At 39.7% G+C, this 8813-nt stretch overlaps 1 pseudogene; it reads left to right on the top strand.

Moving 5' to 3' along the window:
• The first annotated feature begins 1041 nt into the window (after positions 1–1041).
• The window catches only part of LOC102811441, a 47335-nt pseudogene continuing 39563 nt past the window's right edge, over positions 1042–8813 (top strand).

Below are 8813 nucleotides of genomic sequence, written 5' to 3'. Positions count from 1 at the left end.
CTATGGGTTGGAACCAACTCGATGGCACTTAACAACAACACCAACAACAGGGGTGTGAAGAAAGGGTGGGTGATTCACTGTCTAGAAGATAGAAACATGTTAACTTGGGTGAATGAGAAGACAATACATAATTAAAGAGAGGCTGACAAAAAAAATAATAAATGGATATAGCGAAGACAGTTGGGAAAGTGCAAGAGTAAAAGGCAACAGAGGTAAATAACTGATCTAAGGGTAGACAGATATATTAACTGACATGCAGGCTGAATAGGTATGAGAGGGAGAGTAGGGTTTAACCACAAATATATATAGGTCTGACAGAGACAATCTGCATAAATATGGCTAGGAATGTGATGGAGCATATAGGGGACAAACTTATGAAAACTTTTTAGATATAACCAGGCCTCTTGAGGGTTATGAGTCACTGAGCTCAGTACCTTAGTCTCAGGGGACACCAAGGTCAATTAGCATAATATAGGTAGCACCAAGGCTAACAGGAACTCCAACTAGGGCCAGGAACTCTGCCATCACATCCCTTCCACAACCACCTTGTGACCTCTTTTAATTACAGGTGCTGACAGAGATTTCTTCCCTCCAATTCCATACTGCACTGTTTGCTTTTACAAAAATGACAACCCCACAATGCCCTGGAGACAAAAGACTATTTTAGCTCACACAATGAAACAAGAGAGAATTGCTGAAACAAATGACCAAGTTGCAGAACCAGAAAATGATTCTGAGGAAGAAAAGGTAACAGAACTAACTGGGAAAAAAAAAATTCAAAAGAATGATAATTAGGTATTTCAAAGGATCAAAAGATCAAAGAAATCAAGGGAAACACAACAAAACCTTTAGAAGAATTCAGGAAAACAGGACAAGAAAAAAAAAACAAAAAAAACCCCCGACAAACAAATGCAAATTTTGAAACAACACAAAACCTGCGATTAGAAACCCAGAAGATAAATACTAAGATCTCATAAATGGACAATACATTGAATGGGCAAAGGAGTAGATGCAAAGTAATGGAAACCCAAATTATCTAGTATGCTAGACGAACAATCAGAAAAAACAAGGAAAAGGTCCAAAAATTGCCTAAAAGGTATGTGGGACTCATGAAGAACAACTTAAGGGTGATCAGAATTCGAGAACAGTAAGAGACAAGCACAGAAAAAATTGTCACGAAAGATGAGAAGATAAGTATACAAGATGCTGAACGAACCCCAAGCAGGATAGCTCACAACAGAAAATCACCAAGACATATCTTAATCAAACTTTCCAAAATGAAAAACAAGGAAAGGATCCTGAGAGGCACTCAGGAAAAATGAAAAGGTATCTACAAAGGAGAACCAATAAAACTAAACTCTGATTTCTCAACAGAAGACAAGCAGGCAAGAAGGCAATAGGATAACATATGCAAAACTCTGAAAGAAAGAAAGAAAAAAAAATTCCAACTAAGACTCATATACCCAGCAAAGCTGTCCTTCAAATACTATGGTGAAATTAGGACATATTCTGATAAACAGAAATGAAAGGAATTTGTAATGACCAGATCAATTTTACAAAAATTGCTAATGGGTGTTCTTTGGATGGAGAATCAACAACAGCAAACAACAACCTGAGATTAACATACATGACATCAACACTCAGAAATTAATCCAGATATGATGTTGTTGTTGTTAAGTGTCGTCGAGTTGGTTCCAACTCATAATGATCCTATGTAGGGTTTCCAAGGAGCGGCTGGTGAGTTGGAACCACCAACTTTGGGGTTTAAACTGGCATTGCAGTCCAGTGTTTTATCCCACAATGCCACACCAGGACTCCAGGTATAGAACTATTTAAAGGGGAAAAAAAAGCCTAGAAGACAGAAAATAGGGAACCAGAGATATCAATGTATAATGATGTCAACTACAAAGCAAATAGAGGTAATAGTGTAGATACAGAACTTCCAAATAGCAAGAAAGTCAAGTAGATTTCAAGATACAGCAAACTCTTTTAAGCAGAGGAAAAAAATAATAAACTATAGGGTAACCTCAAAGAAAAATAATACATTTCTCATCAAAATTAAAAAGAGGAAAATCAGAAATATTTAGTAAACATTAATTAACACAACAGAAATGAAAATGAAAAGAAAACTCAGCATAGAAAATTAAGTGAACCAAAGACCACACACACAGAAAAATGACAACAATCAATTCATACCTTTTGATAATTACATTGAATGTAAATGAATTAAATGTAATTATCATTACCAGTCAGAAGAAATAAAAAGCAGAATGGATAAGAAAACAGGATCCTTCAATATACTGTCTATAAAAGACATCAAAAAGATGGAAACAACCTAAATGCCCACCAACAGAAGAATGGTTAAACAAACTTGGTACATACACACAGTGGAATACTAAAAAACGCTGAAGAATAGTGACGAATCTGTGAAACACCTCATAACATGGTTGAACCTGGATGACATTATGCTGAGTAAAATTAGTCAATCACAAAGGACAAATGTTGTGTGAGACCAATGTTGGAAAAAGTTAAAAAAAAAAAAAAGTTTGTGATGTTTATAGGGTGGAGGGGTTAGGGAAAATTACCCATTGGCGAGAGGGTAGACAGACACATGTTAACATGGGTGACAGGGCAGGCAATATACAACAAGAGGGAGATTAGTAGAGGAAAAATGAAGGTATCAGGAGACACAGAAGGAATGCAATAGTTAAAGTGAATAGAGGTAAATGCTGGTAACTGTTGGTACTTGGAGGGAAGTACAATCATATAATGCAGCAGAGTATATGATTTGTTTAATGTAAAACTGATCATCTGCTCTGTAAACCTTCACTTAATTTGCATTAACAATTTTTTTTAATAAAAAGTTCTTCACTACAGATAAAGCACCGTCCTCAGGCTAGCCTTTCTCCTCAAAATGCGGCCAAGGGACCTATAGCATTGGCATCACCTGGAAGCTTGTTAGAAACGCAGACTCTCAGGTCCCACCCTTGACCAGCTGAGTCAGAATAAGCATATTAACAAAATCCCCAGGTGGTTCTTCTTCTTTTTAAAAAATTTTATTGTAGTTTTGAATGAATGTTTACAAAGCAAATCTGTGTCCCATTCAACAATTTAAACATATTTTGTTTCATGGAATTAGTTGTAATCCCCTTAAGGTATCAGTAAAGGGTTTCGGAGGAGCAGCTGGTGGGTTTGAACCAGTTACCTAGTGGGTATCAGTCCAGGGATTATCCTATATAGCACCACACTAGGCTAGCAGAAACAGAGCAATGCCTTCAACCCCAGGATTAGCCTAAGTGTCTAGTAATGTTGTGTCTGCTGGTTTCCCAGATACTGTATTTTTTGATCCATGAAATTGAAGGTCTAGATTAATGACATAAATATTCCTGATCTTGTCTCTCTTTGCCTTAAAGGAGTTACATACGATCGAGATTCAGGTAATGGGATTCCTAGGGTAGACAATGTACAGGTAATGCAGGTGATATAGGAAACTCCAAACGAAGGCTGGGATTATACTGATTAGACATGAGAATCCACTCCTTTTACTGCAATACATGCATCCATTGAAAAATTCAATAAATAAAAAAGGAACACGTAGGCACATTTATCTCTTGCAGAGCTGATGGTGGGTTCAAAACCTTTCGGTCAGCAGTCTAATGGTTGACCATTGTGCCACCTTGGCTCCTTAAGAACATGAATAGATAGTTCAATTTTGAACATGGTGAGTTAAGAATGTAATGTTGTTAACTGCCATCAAGTCAGTTTCAACTAATAACAACCCTGTATAGAACATCTAAAGGAGTTCTGGTAGCGTAGTGGTTTAGTCAGGCTACTAATCTCATGATCAGCAGTTCAAAACTACCAGCAGTTCTGTGGGAGAAAGATGAGGCTTTCTGCTCCTGTGAAGATTTACAGCCTCAGAAGCCCTATACAAGATCTCTATAAGTCGATCCAACTCCACGGCGCATAACTACCACCACCATAAGGTGTCTGAGAAGCAACTGGTGGGTTTGAACCACTGACCTTGTAGTTATAAGTCCAGTGCTTATCCTACAGTGTTACATCAGGACTCCAGAAATATAATATGGGGTCTGGAGGAGTCCTGGTGTGGAGCTGTGGGTTAATGCACTGGATTGCAAGGTCAGTTTGAATTGCAAGGATGGCAGTTCAAGCTCACCAGCCACTCCTTGGAAACCCAATATAAGGTTGCTATGAGTCAGAACCAGCTCAATGGCACTTAACAACAACGACAACATGAGGTCTGGAAATCAGAAAAAGTATGAACATAGATTTGGGGATTATTCAGGTGGATGGTGGTTGAAGCAATGAGAGTAACGAGGTACATAAGAGAAAAAGAAAAAGTTAAGATCAGAATCTTAAACATTAAACAACAGGAAGAAACTGGGGAGTGGAATATTGAAGGTAAGAAGAAAGCCAAGTAAGAGTGATAACACTTTCATTATTTAATATTTTCCTTTATTTCTTACAGTTTTGTATTAGAATAAAGATATAAAAGAAGTATCTGTAACTAGTTCTTTCTGGGTGAAAATCACATCCTTTTCCTTTGCATATCATCACACCTAGGATAAAACAGTCTCCAGTAAATATTTGCCACATAAATTAATTTTTAAATTGTCTTTATTTATAGACTTGGATACTTCAAAGGACTTAACTTTCATTTACTTCTCTTGTATGTTGTTGTTATGTGCCTTGGAGTCGGTTCCGACTCATAACAACCCCATACAGGGTTTCCGAGGCTGTAAATCTTTACGGGAGCAGTAAGCCTCATCTTTCTCCCTCGGAACAGCTGGTAGTTTCGAACTGCTGACCTTGTGGCTCGCAGCCCGATTTGTAACCACTACACTACAACCACTACACTACCAGAGCTCCTTGTATACACCTTTGCAAAAGACTTAATGTAGTTTTCCTAAAACGATCAATGTTGTTGTTAAGTGCCGTGGATTCAGTTCTGCCATATAGCGACCCTGTATAAGGTTTCCAAGGAGAAGCTGATGGGTTTAAACCACTGGCCTTGTGGTAAGCAGTCCAGGGCTGATCCTACAGGGCCACACCAGGAATCAAAAAAAAAGGGGGACGGGGTCAACGTTCCAACTCACAGTGATCCTGTATAGGGCTTCTGAGGAGTGGCTTGTTAGTTTGAACTGCTGACCTTGCTGTTCAAACCGACTTTCCAGTTCAGAACAGTAACCCACAGTGCTACTATTACCTTAATATACTTAACATTAAAATCCCCCTAAATGAACAAAATTCTGGACCACCCCACAAAGAAAAACTGATAAAGCATTCATTACTCTTTATTATGACAGTAAGTATTGGGAAGAGCTTGGGCCTTCAAGTCAAGCAAACCTGATTTCAAACCACACATCCAACATACCTCCCCATCTGACCTGGCAAGTCATTTAGTCCTGCTAAACTTCAGTTTCTTCATCTGCAAAATGGTGATTGTGGTATTACACACAGCATAGGAAGTTTGAGATACACAAAGTACCTGGAGTAGTTGCTGCCATAAAGCAAATGTTCAGTAAATGTTAGAACCTTTTTCCTTTTTGGCAATACTGCTTGTGTGACAGTCATTTTCACTGAATGAATTTGCATTAAGAAGAAACAATCCCTTGAAGTTAAATGCTTCCTGTGAACATGCAACGTCATCAAGGGCCACCAGGTGGTGGTGGTGCCTGTGAGGGGGCCCTAGGTGGGAGGTTCTTCACGTCAGGGTAGATTATTAACTTCTCAGCGCTAAACCCCGAGTTCTGTTTCCAGTCTGCTGCTTTCCAAAGCCCTACAAAAAGTCTCCACAGATTAAACTCAAGCCACCCCCATTCGAACCGTACATATCAGCAGTAATGATTTCATCTCTCACTGCATTTCTTATGAGGTGCATGTTTGATACCTTTTATCATGACATCCCTGTATTTAAAAACTCATTTGATCTTTTCTCCCTCTACCTTTATATCTCATCACCCTGCTTATTAATGTCCCAATCTGATGAACCCTATTAAGTAAAAAGTAGTCCTGTTGTGACACTGAGGGTTAACGTGCCCATCTGCAAGGTTGGTTTGAACCACAAGGTCAGCAGTTCAAGTTCACCAGCCGCTCTTTGGAAACCCTATACAGGGTCGCTATGGGTCTGAACCGACTCAACAGCACTAAACAACAACAATATAGTTAAATGGAGCTCTGGTGGCAATGTAGGATAAGCACTGGACTGCTAACCACAAGGTCAAGGATTCGAGCCTACCAGTCACTCCAGGAGAAAGATGAGGCTTTCTTAGCCTTGGAAGCTCTGTACAGGGTCGATAGGTAGACATTGCACCTAACAGCTGCGATATCTATATCTATTGTTGCTGCTCCTCAGTGCCATCAGTTGGTTCAGATTCATAGGGACTCTGTATATAGGGTTTCCAATGAGCGACTGATAAACTTGAACTGCCGACCTTGCAGTTCATACCAACTATGCTGACCTAAGATTAGCAGCCTGACTCAAATACTAAGCTGCCAGAGCCCCTTGTCTACATCTGTAGCTATGTCAAAACTTTATACAGGGTAATTATGAGTCAAAACTGACTCGATGGCACTTAGCAACCAACATATATACACACACATATATATGTATACACGCACACACACATATACATATACAAATATACACTCACATAAATATATATATAGGGACTCCTGGTTTGGTGCTGTAAGATCAGCACTGGACTTAGAACCACAAGGTTGGCAGTTCAAATCCACCAAATACTCCTCAGAAACAGATACAAGGTCTCTATGAGTCAGAAGTGACTCTACAATGCTTAAAACAACAATATATATCTATTATCTTATGTGCCGTGGAGTCAGTTCCAACTCATAGCGACCCTGTACAGGGTTTCTGAGGCTATAAATCTTTACGGGAGCAGAAAGCCTCATCTTTCTCCCTCTGAACAGCTGGTAGTTTTGAACTGCTGACAGTGAGATTAGCAGCCCAATTCGTAACCACTACAATACCAGAGGTCCACATATATATATAATTCGAAATGAAGCTTAATGAAAATGAACTACTTAGGTATACATCACATAACTTACTGATTCCCTTAAACTGTTTTAAATTATTTCTTAACTTAATCTAACCTTCGTTTTAATTGTGATTCATTCTTAGGTTAGTAGAAGGTTAATAGCCTCAGGACTGTGCTTAACCTTGGAGTTTGGCAAAGCACTGCTTGGAAAGAGCCCTCAGTCCTTTTCACCTGCTGGGGGCTTAAAGCCCCAATTAGAGGCTTAGGCGAGCCACTCCAGCCTTTATTTAGAAGAAAATCTTGGCCCATGCTGCCATTTCAGAGTTTGGCCTTCTTCCTCTGTTTTTGTCTACATGGAATAAAATTTAAAAGAAACATTCACTGGACTCCCAAACCTCGTTATTCTTGACTTATAATCAAAACAGGTTACCAGAGTTACTTACCCTGGCTTCTGCCCTGGAGGTGCCATGAGCCTGTGTTCTCTATGGCAACCACACTACCAGCTTGCTCCTAAGAGCTGAATCCTGTAGCTGGGGGGTGGGGGTGGGGTGGATTTTTGTGCCCATTTAAGCCCTCTGCGTATAAATGCCGAACGCGCTCCTTTCTTCAAACTTTTCAATAATTTTGAATGCTATAAACTATGAATGTTAAAGAAAAAACATATAAAACAAAAAAAGGTTTTCATTGTTCTGACCGTTCCTACACTACAGTGCCCATACTCAAAGCATCAGTGGAGAAAGAAACAGAAAACTTGCTTTGTGTATATGTTTTATCAGATGGTTATTGAGCACATCTTTGTTCCCATATGTGTGTTTCAGGAACGACAGTGAACAATGTAGACTAGGTCCCTACCCCTGGGACTGATGCATTGAAAGGGAAGGAGGGCACATCAACTCACACATCTATTACATTTCACCATGGTAGATGAAAGAAAGAAAGATGGTTTGGTGGTGCTAACCAAAAGGTTGGTGGTTAGAACCAGTCACTCTGGAGTAGAAAGAACTGGCATCAGCTCCTGTAAAAACCCTATGGAGAAGTCTGCTCTGTAACGTGGAGTCGCTGTGTATCAAAATGGTTCTGTGGACACCTAACACAAGACACAAAGAAGGAATTTGACAGTGTTTCCCAGGACACAGATGAAAAGGGTTGGACCTCATTCCTTACATTCCTTTTCAGCATCAACACATTGAACGAGTTTAGTGCAGTTAGTATGAGACCACCAGCCTTCCCTACTCACCCTCAGTCAGGTTTAAAGGTAGACCCTACAGTCCAGATAACTAAGTGAAACTACTGTGCCCACCAACAAGCTGATAATTTTGTGTCCCTCAGAAGAAGCAAGGCTGTAGTTTCAACAGGTGGACATCTCACTAACAATGGATAAGAGTGCCCATTTCCTCATGCCCATATCTTCTTAAAAGGTAAACATGGTTGAGTATAATAAATCCTCAAAAAAGCAATATTATTTTATCATTGCTACATGTCTATCCTTTCTCTGTTATACATCAAGAAGGTTCAATTTCGGGAAGGCAAAGGGAAGCATCGGCAGAGAACAATAAAAGACACAGAGGGTCTGGTTCATGGCTTTCACAGTCTGCCACCACTGGCCTGTTTGGAAGGAGACTAGGAGTCTAGGGCATAGAGAGGAGCTGGAATATTTTGCCTTTGGATACTGTTTGAACTTCAGCCTTGCTTCTTTAGAGGGACAAAAGGTATCAGCTCGTTGGTGAGCATGGTAGTGTCACTTAGCTCTCTGGACTGTATGGCAGTGGTAGTTGTGTGCCCTGGAGTCAGTTC

Source organism: Chrysochloris asiatica, unplaced genomic scaffold, assembly GCF_000296735.1.
Source record: "Chrysochloris asiatica unplaced genomic scaffold, ChrAsi1.0 scaffold00015, whole genome shotgun sequence".
Lineage (NCBI taxonomy): Eukaryota > Metazoa > Chordata > Mammalia > Afrosoricida > Chrysochloridae > Chrysochloris > Chrysochloris asiatica.
This window is presented reverse-complemented; position numbering and strand designations above follow the sequence as displayed.